Source organism: Rhea americana, unplaced genomic scaffold (assembly GCF_003343005.1).
Source record: "Rhea americana isolate MKP2758 unplaced genomic scaffold, rheAme1 scaffold_42, whole genome shotgun sequence".
Lineage (NCBI taxonomy): Eukaryota > Metazoa > Chordata > Aves > Rheiformes > Rheidae > Rhea > Rhea americana.
In genome coordinates, this window is record NW_028186557.1 from 3,443,906 (window position 1) to 3,457,626 (window position 13,721).

The window sequence follows — 13,721 nt, forward strand, 5'->3', positions numbered from 1 at the left end:
TGAAGGCTTTATATATTAGATTTCAGTAGTTTCACCAACACATCAGAAGGAAATGGAATGCATGCTATGCAAATCCATCCTGAGACTGCTCCCTGGCTAATCCAGGTTTAGATTCAGATGCTTATTACCATGGCGTCTAATCAGGTAATGCATAATAGACAGTTYTATTTTAGGCTCCCAGTCCTTTGGTGTATTCTTATTAAAGAAAATACGGCACTAAATGAAAAAAAGCCAACAAATACAACATTCAAAAGTATTCAAACTCCAGCAGCAAGCAGAGAACAAAATCCACGCATAGAAAATGTATTGATACCTATCACCGAAAAAATAGGCAGATATGGAAAAATTTGGTGGCTCACCAGGGACACAGTGAAAAATGATTCCTACTTGCACCTCATCTTATATCCACAGGGAGGAGGAGGCTGCTGATCTTYATGGGTCCCTTCCCTTCCCCCTTGAGATGTAAGTGACGCACAGATCTCACCCCTCCCTGGTAGGACCCATCTATCAGCAGACAGCTCTCAGCAGCAGTTAGCACAGCTGAAGACATCCTAACTTCCATGATACTGAAGTACTGTATGGATTCGAAGCATTGGGTGCTCACTCCGTGACTCTGGGTGACACATGGTAGGGCAGATGGCCTGCCATGGCCACCACCAAACACCAGATTGGACACAGAATTGCTGCTTTGGGCCTCACTGGTGGCAGAATTGGTTGTTGGATGAATGCCATCGTTGGTTGAACACCAATCTCTCACCTCCAACACATGGCCACAAGTCTGACATTACAYGTCAGAGAGATCTGGGCAGGGGACACCACTCAGGACTTGACAGGTCTTCCTCTCCATCTGCCGCTCAACCACTAAGCTTTCCAGTGATGAAAGATGATGAGGTTTTCAACGCTGCTGTACAACTTCTCCCTTTAGCACTCACTGTATCCAGTAGCTTTTCTTCTCCAGCCTCTCCAATATCACAGAAAACTGGAGTGAAGGAGCCCCAGCACCCTCTATACATTTGCCCAACACTGCTCGTACCAGGATTCTCTCTTGCCTGCAGCTGCTCAGCTCACTGCTGAAGAACAGCATGGAGGCTCGCAATCAGCTCCAGCAAAGCACCAAGAAACGTAAATGCTATTATCAGCCTCTGAAGTCACTGGCGTACTGGGTCCACCAAGCTATACTAAAGAAACTGCACTTGSAAAAAAAAATGGGGCAGGAGGAAATAACACTATGAACATCAGAATTAATAAAGGAACTTTCCAGAATTGTACCGTATGAGCCTAAGCAATATAAATGAAATTTATATTAATGCTGAAGGACAAACTTACATTTATTAGCCATCAGAGAATCCACATACATGAACATCCCCCCACAACACACACGTATGTGTGGACTCCTGCAGTGAGGACTCTCTGGTGTCTCRTAACACGGTAAATCCAACTGGAGCACTTTCCATGGTTTAGATATCATAACATTTATGTGTATTCCCTGATGTCTAGTACAGACGGAGTTTTCATTGCATCTTTTGCTTCAATAAAAAACCTTCATAACACCCTTCTATCCTGATGCCTGTTTTCACAAAACTTGCACCAGTTTGACATATTTGAAACGAAAGAATTTGGAAGAGAGGATAAAATCAGCCAAGGGATGCAATGAATTGCTGGTGATGGAGAAGGAGGAGCAGATGGACAGACCAACTTTATAAGCTTTCTTTCAGTAAGGAACTAAACTAAAAAAAGCAGATTAACTTCAAACAATGCACTTTATTACGGCGGAATGTGAAGCAGCTGATATTCTGCCTCTCAGGCACATGTGCTCTATGCTTCATAATCTACTGAATGAATATTCAAATGCTTTAAAATGAGAAGAAAAACAAAACCCCCCAAAACAGAGGTTGCAGCCTGCAGCMTTTTCATAAGCTTAGGCAGAGACCAAGCTAAATTTAGCAGCTCCCATTTAGCTCTCCGGTGGTACAGGTGGACGGGCTCTCCCTCCAGTTTTGCACATCCCCACCCTCTCCAGCTCATGGCAGGGCCTGGAGCAAGTTTGGGGTCTTTCTTCCACACTCCTGCAGTCAAAGTGACAGCAGAGAAGGACAAATGAGGTCAAGAGACCTTTTCCTTAAGCAGCCCAGCCCATGCTGCAGATGGAGGGAAGCCTTTGCAAAGCTTCCCACCCAAGGACATGGATGGAGGAACCCTTCCCCAACACTGAAAGAACCACACAAACAAGTATTTATTTGCCCATAGGACAAAATGCCCCAACAAAGTCATACTCATCTGTGTGGCTGGTATTACAGTGGGTCTCAATGCAGAGACTGCATGACGACTGATCAACTAATAGGATTTGCATGACCAGTGTATGCACATGCTAAAAAAAAAAAGAGAGAGAGAGAGAGAGAGTTCATTTTCCCATGTTTGGAGGTGGACCATTTCTGGACCTCTTTTTGGACCAGGTTCGTTCCCCATGGATGACTCTCTAAAAGTGGGGTCCTTCATCCCATTGGAGCACGTGGGGACTCATGGACATCTTAGATACATCTATTTCCAAGAGAAAAACTCTTTCAAARCCTCAAAAGCTATATTTTTCATAGTTTATTGTGGGGCTGTGGATAATGAGCCTGCAAAGAGCATGGTTCACGCATGATAAGCCAGGATGGCAAGCCATTTGAGATATAAAAATAACTTAATGAATACACATATTTAGAGTTCTAATTCCACAGCAGCTTTATTGATAGGGATGTCAATCACTTTTACACAGATATAAAATTGGCTGGCAAAATGCCTTAGACTATATCCAGAAACCCATCTGTAACAAATCTAAGCCACAATCTCTTTGCATATATTTGGCCAAAGAATAATGCTGCCAGCCATCTCGACTTTCAACGTACAGATGGGCCAGCCGAGCTCTCCAAGCCAGCCACACGGTCAAAGATCGATGAATTTTGATACTACCTACTATAAGCTGGCTAGCGAAAGTATCACGTGAAAGAAAACCAGTCACCATCTGGGCTGTGTGAATGCTAACGCCGACGCAGTGCAAGCCAGCATCCAGCTGGCTACAGGTGGACTTCCTTCAGAACCCCTCATCACTGAAATAGGGAGCTAAAAGCAGAGACAAAAGACCCTTCACAGCTCTGTAGTACCACAGAAAGGCAAYGGGATTAAGCTAGGGCTCTTGTGTATGTTTTTTTTGATCCACCACTCAAGACACAAAGCATGTGAAGGAAACTAATTGAAAGTCMTCACTGGGCTTTTAATCTCAGAGCAGACAGATTTCTAGTGCTACTTATCCTCTTCTGCCCCAGCCCAGGATCCCACAGCTTTACCTAAAGCTCACAAACATCGAGGAGGAAGATTGTCACGGGCTTCAATGTTGCTGTCATCTGGGGAAGCACATCACAAGCAACCCCAGCAGGGAGATGAGTTGTTGGGGGCTTTATTTGAGGATGGTTCCTCCAGCTCAAGATGGGGCCATCTGGAGAACTGTTTTCACTCTAAAAATTCACATCTATTTCACAAGACGCAATGAACATTGGAGACTTCTTTTTATCTCAGTGGAACTTCTGGGGTCTGGCCATTTCGGAAATCAAGCAAAACTAGGATTATTCCACATCAGATAAAGACTATGGGTAAATGCATCTTATTCATGGAAGCCACAGCATTTTGGGAAAGACCCAGACAGAAGAGAAAAGGCTACTCTGGAGTATTACTTTGAATCACTCTGGAGCAAACCCAGCATTAATTTTCAACACCTAGGCAGCAAACAATTTGAATTTCATGAGCCTATTCAGAGGGAGGTTTGCACACACATATTGGCAGCATTATTTGATAGATTTTTTGCCTCTGCTTCATGCATAATTTACGAGAAAACAGCTCCCAACAAACACGATTGCATTCCAGCTAGATTAGTGGATTTAACTGATCCTGCCTTGGGGACAAGGTGACCTCTCAAGATCCCTTCCGGTCATATTTTAATATGATTTTTACACTGGAAACTATTTATGGCCTAGCATTTGCATGGATTCATACTTGGAAATAAATACATCTAAAGGAATAATTGACGGGAAGAGAAAACAGAAAGGCAACAGTAGCTTTTCCCCTCTCTCAAACAAAAAGCATATAAAAATGACCAGAAGCAGAAGCACAATACCCTCAGCTCAAATGTATTCCAAACACGTTTCTTTTCCAGGTTTTCCATTTGCTTTCTGAGAGCTGCGAGAGCTGCGCAGAAAGAAGGCTTTTTGCAGGAAACGCAGCAGAGCACAAGCGGTGTGCAAAGAGCAAGCGCCTCTGCTTTCTCAACGGGGTATCTCTGAACATGAGAGTTTGATTGCTACATGGACACTCAGGAAGAGAGATTCAACAAATCCACATGGCCAACATCTCCTCACCTTTAGGGTAGGCTTTTGAGGTTATTCAAAGCATCTTAGGAGAGTGCACCTCCGTGTCTGATCTCATTCAGCACGTTTACAGAAAGTACAGAAAAAAAACATACATTTTCTACATTTCAGCCAGACAAGCTGAAGTTCTTTCTGAACATCAGTGGACACGGACATCTAGAGTTACTAGGCAGCCAAAACTCTGACAGGCCCCACGCCACCTCGCTCTGTAGCTGCCCAGCACAGCTCGCCGSACAGTGGGCAGCTTTGCACGGATAACCAGTGCTCCCACATGCTGCAGAGCTGCAGGAATCAAGTGTTTGGGGACCATGTGGCTGTCGCAAGGCTGGTCCCTGCCTCCCGTCTCCCTGCTGCTGACACTAAAACTTCTACCCATGCCAACTGCCTAATCAGAAACGGCAGGCCCAYAAACCAGAGGCTCAGAAGTCCTTCAAAGTCCGAAGCTGATTTCCACCTCTTTCAACTTGCTTCTGGACACAATCAAAACCAAAGCCAGGCTCCTTTCCGAAGGAGCCTTTCTATCAACTTTACGTGGGCTTTGGATTAGACCTTTTGTAGAAGAGAAAAAAGCCTTGCTCAAGGATGATAAAGTCTAGACGCTACAATATATTTTCCATCTGATGCAGCAAAACCTAAAAAGCCCTCCCTTGATCTCTAACTGCCATGATCAAAGCCATTATCCCATTCAGAGCCCTTCTGAAACTTTAGCTTCCAAATGTGCAAGTTATTTTTAAAATCTAAACCAGGCCAAGCCTCTTGTTCTTTGGAGTTTTATGAGGAAAACTGGGTGTGCTCCCAAACCTCCTCTCCGCATCTGGAACCGGCCGGCCAAGGCGTTGGAGGGCGCGAGCAGGGCAGGCAGCCCCGGCCTTGGGCCTCGGCTTGAGCTGCTGGCCCGCGTGCCAAGCGGCATCCGGCAGCGTGTCTGCCCGCGCACGCGCGACAGGTCGTGCGGCGGGATATTCCCCAACTTCATTTTTGAATCTCCGTAAGAAGGTTTTGGGAGAGCAAACGTCCTTTTGYCTCGTTTTACTGGAGGAAAGAACTCGCCCCTTGGGCTTCTCAACTATTTCAGCTCCCCAGCTGTATTTTTGCAAGCTGATTTTTTCAGGCTTGCCCCCTTTACATGAATTATAAAGTAGCAGAAAAAAATCAACAGCACTAGACTTATGCATCTGYGTATGTCTTTGGCATCCTCTGTCATAGGGGTGTATTATTCTGGTGTCAAAGAAGAGGAAACAGTCTGAAAAGCCTTCATTTTCTAGCTGAATTAAATAAAGCCAAGTGTTATGAGTTTCCTTTATCAGGTAGCAGGAAGCACAAGTGCAGAAGGAACATTCATTTATACACTAAGGGACAACTGAGGAAATAAGACATTGCTGGAAAAAATTATCTTCTAGTTTCTTGGAGAAGCATTTCAGATAATCGAAAGAAAAGAGAAAATGTGCAGCCCTGGAGACTATGAGAATGCAAGGAGTGAGGTTTTCTTTGCTTTAGACTTCTTGGCAAAGCATCCACATCTCGCCATCCCCCCACCCTTGCCAAAGAGCCCAACTGCTGTAGCCCTTGCACGGGGTTACGACTCATCGAGGCGGAGGAAGACCCCATGGTCCGGGCGGGCACAGCCCCTGCAAGGCCTGGTAAAGCCAAAGGAGCATCACCAGTCTCCAATGAGGCTGCTCAGAGAGAGGCAATGAAAGCCCAAGCAGCTTGTCTGAGCCCCRACGCTCGGCTGGGACTCTGCACCTGAGCGGCTGCGGGGAATCTGATCTCCCCAGGGCTGCGTGTCAGGACAACCGGGCTACAGCACAGCTGGGCTGCTGCAAAGGCAAGCAAGCCAACATCAGCCCAGGCGGTCCCCAAACCTTCCAGCAGGTAGCGGACACCACTCACGAAAGGACCTGAGTCCAGTCCTGACAGGCGAGCTTTGCAGCAAGCCAAGAACGAAGTCAAGATGAGGCGGTTCTGGAGCGACRAGGAGCTGGTGGAACACCAGGAGGGAGGTATGACAGCACACCGGAGCCAAGCTGCATCCCCTGCACCCTGAGGTGGACTTCCAACAGGGAGATGTGTCTTAAAGCAGAGGTGTTGATGGGACAAGAGGCAATCCCAGCCCCGAAGAGGAGAGCAGAGCAACGCAGAGCGTTGCAACCCATCCGCACGCTCCAGTTATTTAAAAAGCCAAAATTAACTCCCTACTGAATGCCTTTAAAAGGCCAGTCCAAAAGCCATGTTAAAGTGATGACAGTGCACAAATAAGCCACATTGTCTCTTTTTGGTCACAGCACCCACTTCTACAGCTCTGCCCATCCCCATTCCCATCTCAAGCTTCCGTATTTTTACCCTTTCACAGTTGCCAGCAGCAGCTCCTCCTCCTCTCCCTCTTCCCTTGGCCCAGCCTCTTCCTAAATTTCATCAGTGATAGCAACAGATCTGCAAAACGCTTGCAGAGGCCGGCAGCACGTGCCAAGAGGAGATGCGCAGCYCCCGCCGGCTCCCTTTGCTGTCGCTCCCCGTTGGGCTATGGAGGCTTTGCTGAACGTCGGAGTGGTGAGAGCCTCAGGCGTTTCACACGTGAAGCGCTTTGGGAGATGTTAGCTGCAAGAGGGGCTCTCCGCAAAAGTCCCCAGCTTCCAAGCTCGGTAAATGTCACGGAAAAATTCGAGTCGGCAGCCTTCCTTAAGAACAATTCCCGTCAAATCGGACCTTTCCCACCAGGGCCTCGCGCACGCCCAAGCCAAAATGATGCGGTGCAACCAGCAGCTCGACGCAGCTCGGSAGACCCCTCGGGCCAGGGGAGATGGGGGATGTGCTGTGCCCCTCTGAATCTCGGTGGTCTGCTCGGCGGAGCAACCCGCCCGCTCGCGGCGCGAGGAGCCCTACCTGCGCTCGGGAGCAGCTTTCGGCGGGCAGGCGCGAGGTCGGGAGGCACGCCAGCGCGCGGCCCCGCACCGGCGGCTGCTATCGCGGCAAACACGCTCCAAATGCAAGTCTGTCTCCTCGCGGGGGGAGAGAGGCAGGCAGAAAGAAATCTAAGAAATCTAATCGCCGCGAGAGACTTCCCGGCTGGGTATCAGGAGAGCAGAAAATCCTCCAGCATGAGGGTGACTCCTCTCGCGGCAACGCCGGGAAACGGCGACGAGCGAGGCCGCGACCGCCTCCGCGCCGCGCGGAGAACAACGAGCGAGGCGCCTTTGCAGGGACGATTTCGCTTTGCAAACACACCGGGAAACCAGGAAAAAAAAAAAAAAAAACGTTTCCTACAGCGCCGGCTCCAGCCCTGCGACAGCACCGAGCTGCGGGCGGCTGCCCCGCCGCCGCGGCTCCGCTCCGCTTCGCCCAATTAACGTGGCCGGGGGACGGTCCCCGGCTTTGATCTCGGCCCCCGCGCGAGCAAGCGCTGCTCCGTGTCCTGCAGCCAGGACGCCGCGCGGCCCCACGGAGCGGCCCCACGGAGCGGCCCCACGGAGCGGCCCCACCTCGCCCTCGCGCTGCCCCTTTCCCCCTAATGAGCTTTGCACCCCGGGAAGGCTGAGAGCAACTATGCGCCTGTAATCCTTGACGAGAGCTAATTAAAACGCGCGGTTGCTGCCCCCAAGATAGAAGCACGTGAGAGAAAATTTACGGCACGCATTGCCCGGGAGAGGGGGCGGCCGTCACGGCTCCTCCGGGACGCGAGAGCCGGCAGAGGCACATCCATCATCCGCACCGGCGAGCACTTTGAACTCGCGGCCCCCAAGTTTACCCACGGGATATCTGACCCTATWAATTAGACACGGCGAGGGCAGCTCAGCAGCACCTATCCGGCTCAGCAGGACACCCGCAAGCAAGTCAGGCGGCCCCGCGCCGGCCCTCCCTGCCACAGCAGCCAGCACCCGGCCGCGCTCCGGAGCACGGGAATAACCGCTGCAGGAAAAACGTCACTTCATCTGCTCCTTTAGACACCGCGCGTGGATCAAGGGCGGGTTCGGCACCGCACCTGTCCCCCGGCGAGGTTTTCCAGTCATCATCTTCCTGTTTTGCAGTGTTATTTTTCCACCTTTCTTGTCCCCWTGTCAGGGATTAATACAGAGCGGGAGCTTATACATCACCTTCCCCCTTCCGGAACCGAAGGTGCAAATAAAAGCTAAAAAACAACGTGGTTCCCAAACCTACGGTAACGCCCTTCCAGGCAGAAGTGTGATTTTTGTTAGGAGGAAAGGGATATCACAGAGCGACGGGGTCAACACTCGAAAACGCACAAGCTCAAGCGAAAGCTCTTTGTTTCTGTGTAAAGGCACTTTTTCCTGAAACGCCGCTGAGCAACCCAGATCTGGCCAGTTCATTGGGGTATACGCGAAAGCTTGGCTGCAAGCAACCTCATTATACCGGCTGGGTCATTAAGCGCCAATCAAAACATATAGTCCTCTGATCATCCCATGACGGGCTGGAAACCAAACAGGGCTTTCATTTAAACCAGTGGCAATCGGAAATAATCCTTCCAAAACCCCTGAAGCAGAATCCACACCCCCAACTTGTTTTTTTTTTCCCCTTTTCTTTTTTGTACTCACATAAGCAGCATGCCAGAAAGCTCGGAGGAAATCAGATGCCTAATGATTAAGCGACGTTTAGGCAGCACTCTGAAAGATAAATACGCCTTTGGAAACTCTGCAACAAAAACAGAAGGTATAAACAGACAGTAACTAATTATTCTGATTAAACCTTGGAAGACCTGAAATACCCGACCAGGCCAGACTGCGGGAGAACAAAGCCGGTGTGTGCCTGCGCTGTTCGCAAAATAAGTCACACCCTTCCCGAAAGAATTCACAAAAATAAACCTAAGGGCTTCTGCGGCGCTTTTGTTTGCGCGCGGGTTTGAGGTCTGCGCCCATAGGAAACCTCCGCCGTTCCCCCGAGGGATCCCATCCCCATTAGCTAAAATTAGGCTTGCACGAAGGTATCCYAGGAGCGGGGTGAGCAGGGGTTTCTCCAGCGCGCGCGCACCCGGCGAGACTCCCCAGACTCGCCCGGGGAGTGACAGGCYGGCGTCCTCCTCCCGCCTGCAAAGGGCCAGCTACAGACGCGTTTGGGGGTTGGAAGAAGTTAAGAAAATTAAGTAAATAAGGCAAGCTCCCACGGGCAAGGGAGGGACGGAGGCTCTGCTCCCGGCTCGGAGCAGAGSAGCCCCCCGGCAGCGCTCCTGCCATCACAGGCACAGCGTAAAGCTTCTGATTTAATGGGGTCTATGACTGCTCCGCCACACCAGATCGCGCACGGACGAAGACACGGGGATGTGCTCAGTCGACATTGCCCTGCTCTCCTTGCCTGGGAGGAAAATCATCGTTTTCCTTCTCTCTTTCTCTCTGCCCTCCCCCCACCCTATTAAATACCAGCAGAGCTCGGGGGAATATTTAATCTCAAACCTCAGTAATCAATCAGTTCAACCTCGCGCATGAGAAAGAGTCACAGCAATAAGTACCAAATCCCATTTCTACCCAGCAATACCACATTTTAATTACACACATAAAATTTCCCTTTTAACATAAATCCTGAACAGATCCAGCCAGCCCCTGGCTGGTGGGTGGAGAAGGACACGGTGCCAGAGGAAGAGCATGGCGATCGGAGGAGGAAAGGGAGGAGAAATCATTGGGGCAATTATTTAAGATTACCACTTTATACAGCTGCTCCTACTTCTTTTTAGCACGACGATGCTTTGACCTTGCCTTCAGTTCTAACATGCCAACTCAGATGATGGGCAGCAGCGTGGTGAGCAGCAGCCCTGCACCCAGCCAGACAGCAGAAGCTGCATCTTTTTTATTACTACATGTCAACACGTGTGCTGGGAAACGGGGACGGAGAACACAAGGTGGACATGTACATTAAAAGGTTTGGGCCAGGTTGTGATTCAAACACTAGCAACCAGGTTCCTCCAACAGTGCTGAGAGACTTATTCTGAAGCCTCTTCACATCAGAGGGAGCCTTTCTAAATAGGTTTCAACAGGTTTTGGATCACTCTCTGACAATCCTTTTCTTTTGACGTGGTCCATGCAGAGCTGGACCACCAGGACCACCACAGTGCTGCCAGTCCAACAGGTAGGTGACTGCCAGCAGCATCCCTCCTCTGCCAAGCTGCCCCATGCTCCAAATGCAATTGCTCACAAACAGCTATGTTAAAAATATACACATGTATTCTTTTATATACACACACAGACTTTTCCAATATACAGGAACAAAAGAAAGGACATCATGCTGAAACATCGTGTGCAACTCAATGGTTCTCTGCAGCGACAAAGGAAATCAGAACCAGAGACCACGTGTGCACACGCTCTTCAAGGCGTATTTTGGTGCTGGGAACATTTTTGGATTCCCTAGTGCAAGCTCTGATCTCAAAGAGCTGCGAAATGATCTTGAAGCCACTCTAAATGAGAAGCAGAGGGTTCCCTTGGCGCATAGACTGGGCAGGCACAGCAAAGTGGAAAGTAAGGCTAGACGTGCCCTCAGGGATCCCTGAATCCAGTCCATGTTAGATCCATTCAGAGGTCCCCAGGACATCCTAGGTCTTTGCAGGGAGTCCATCCATGACCGCTACTCCAGCCCTGCTAGATCACCTCTAAGGTGCTCCAACAGACAAAGCAACGGGAACAGGTTCAGGATCAGGGATCTTGGTGGTGTCTTTGACTTTATGTGCAACAGAGCTGTGTTTTTGAACCCTCTTTTTTTCAGGCAGATCCTGTGGCAGGCTTCTTAAACAAACACGTATATATCACTTTCAAAAGGTATATACTCTTTGGCTTGCAAAAGCAGTTTTCGGAAGGGGATGTGGTGCAGTCCAACAGGAATTTTTCAATTCCTCTTGACAGGAAATGCCACACTGAAATATGAAAGGGAAATTTACCTGTAACTGAGATTTCCTAGCAGTGGTATCCTTCAAAAGGCAAACTTTCCCTCCCCCTCTTTATTTTTGGCTTCAGTTTCCCCAAGACTTGTAACATCAGGAATTGCTTGGCACATGTACAAATTCCTCAAGCTCCACACACATACCTAGAGAAACTATTTCACTTACACCCTCCCTAATCTCTTTAGCCCATGTTGGGAGATACAAATGCAAGAGAGGCTGAGAAATATCAGATCTCCACAGCATGTTCTCAGAAACTCCAGTCATTTCTCCTTTCTCCCTCTGCAAAGCAGGACTCCGCAGAGCAATCCAGGACAAAGAAATATTTGGTGCAGTATCTAGAGCAARTTAAACCTCCAAGGCATGATACAAGGACGGATTTATCGATTCATGGAAAACGTTCTTATACATTACTTCAGTCAGATAAACAGGATAAGACAAAATGAGGGCTATCCCATTGACCCAGCAGTAAGTGGCTACAGTGCCGTGGGAGTTTCAGTCTAGATTTCAGTCCCATACTCCAGGAGAAAGTATTCTTGCTGAGCAGACATCTTGAATGGGACTTCATGGAGTTGGGGGAGGAGGATGCAGAGACCATCCTCTTTAAACCTCCATGCCCCACATTTGGCAAACATAATGGATGCCTCTGCAGGCACCAGGAATGGCACTAACAAGCTTAACAGCTGCACAGACTCTTTGTACACCTTCTTTCTGGCTCATGTAGGACTGCTGCTGCCTGGATGGGTGAGATGCAGAGTCCGTACGGGGAGCTTGCACCAGACCATGGAAAGGGAGAGCATTTCAACTTGGAGGAGGAATGGTCTTCAGCCAAAAGCCCTTAGCTTCTCATTCACAATCCTGAATGGCTGCTGAAGCTACCAGTTCCCAGGAAGGTAGCAACAGCAGGCTGGGAACGAATGCTGGCAGAGCCCATCCAGCTGGGTTACATCTGAGTGCACTAAGTGCAAGAAGCTCCATGGTCTTCCCCAGCAACCAGGTTCATCATCACAGAAGAGCTCCTATTTAAGGGCAAGACAGACAGAGCAGGATGGCCATGTGCAAGTGCCTACATCTCCATCAGCGCAATACTCTCCAAACAAGCTGCCCACTCAGCTGCAGAAACCAGATGAAAAATCARTTCAATTTCTTGGGCTCTGCCCAGGAAAAGAGAACTTCAAATACAGCATCAACCTCTGCAACAACACCCAGGGAACGTGACCCATGGCTGCCAAAACGATGGACCTTGCAGCCGCCACCTCCCCATGATGGGATCCAACACTGCTGCCAGGTTTCAACCTTTCCAAAAAAGGTGCAAAAAGAGATAACAGCGCCCAGGCGGTTTGCCACATATCCTCAGATGTCTCAACTCCTCCAAAGCCAAATGAACCAGCAGCACCAGTGCTAGATAAAAAGCCAGCACAAGCCCTACTGCAGCTGTGTTTGCCTCTCAAATACCTCACAGGGAAAGCAGAAAATGAAAATAGCCCAGCCCCAGCCCAGACAACAAGCAGACAACTGCACAGGCCAGGTGATGTTCATACTGGAGATCTGTCCTGGCTGTTAATGCCATCACATGCTGCCTCCTTGCTATGGCAGCATAAAGCTGCTCCACCAGATCGCAGGCCTCACCTCCACCACCWCCAAATAAAGTGAGAGGTAAATGAGAACTCACCACCTCCACCCTGAGGGCTCAGTTTTGAGGTGCAGACGAAGGTAATAATCACTGCAGGCCAGTGCTGAGGCTGGGAGCCGAGACACCATCTCCTGCTTAGTCACCTAACTCAACCCCAACAAGGACGCCCCAGCTCAGAAGCTCTGTTCTACTGATACCACCGTGGGTGGGAGAAACTCTGTTGGTGAGCTATGGTGCCACCATGGGGAAAACCATGAGCTGGGAGCAGGCTGGGAGCAGGTTCGGGTGTTTCCTTATCACAGTCGCACACAAGCAGGTCCCTGGCTTCCCACCCAAGAGGGACTTAGATGACGATGGGGCAGGAGCTGCAGATACCTAAACACAAGCAGCCTCCCCACGAGATGCTAAAGCAAACTAACTCACCCAGGCTGCTCTCGGCCCCCCAGTCCCATAGGTGGGATCGTTTCTCAACAGCAGTCAGTACCACTTTTTAAAGCTCACTAGAGGTTATATTTTTATCTACCATTGCAAGTTAGAACTGCAGCATTCACTGCTTTTTTCCAGCTGCACCTAGGTCTCACCTTATGCCTTCTGCCACCAGACCCACTCCCCAGTTATTTATTTTGGTGGCACAAAGTCAGTGGAGACGCACAGCAAGCAGGGGCAGGATGGCCAAGCTGAGCACTGTGCCCAGCCGCGCTCCCTCGCTCATTGAGTATCAAACGCAGAGAGAAGAGAGGGTGGATGAATGAGCCAGGCACAGAACAAGATATCCGGAAACTAGGAGCCCACCCCACTACACCACCAGTTACTA

At 49.5% G+C, this 13,721-nt stretch overlaps 1 protein-coding gene across 1 annotated transcript in view; it reads right to left on the reverse strand.

Annotated features, from left to right (window-relative positions):
* Positions 1-9,042, reverse strand: part of DAAM1 (dishevelled associated activator of morphogenesis 1) — a 93,528-nt gene extending 84,486 nt beyond the window's left edge. Inside the window, exon 1 of the mRNA XM_085315069.1 lies at positions 8,951-9,042. The gene's annotated coding sequence lies outside the window, so the exon portion shown is untranslated. The remainder of the gene's footprint in view (positions 1-8,950) is intronic.
* Positions 9,043-13,721: the final 4,679 nt, after the last annotated feature.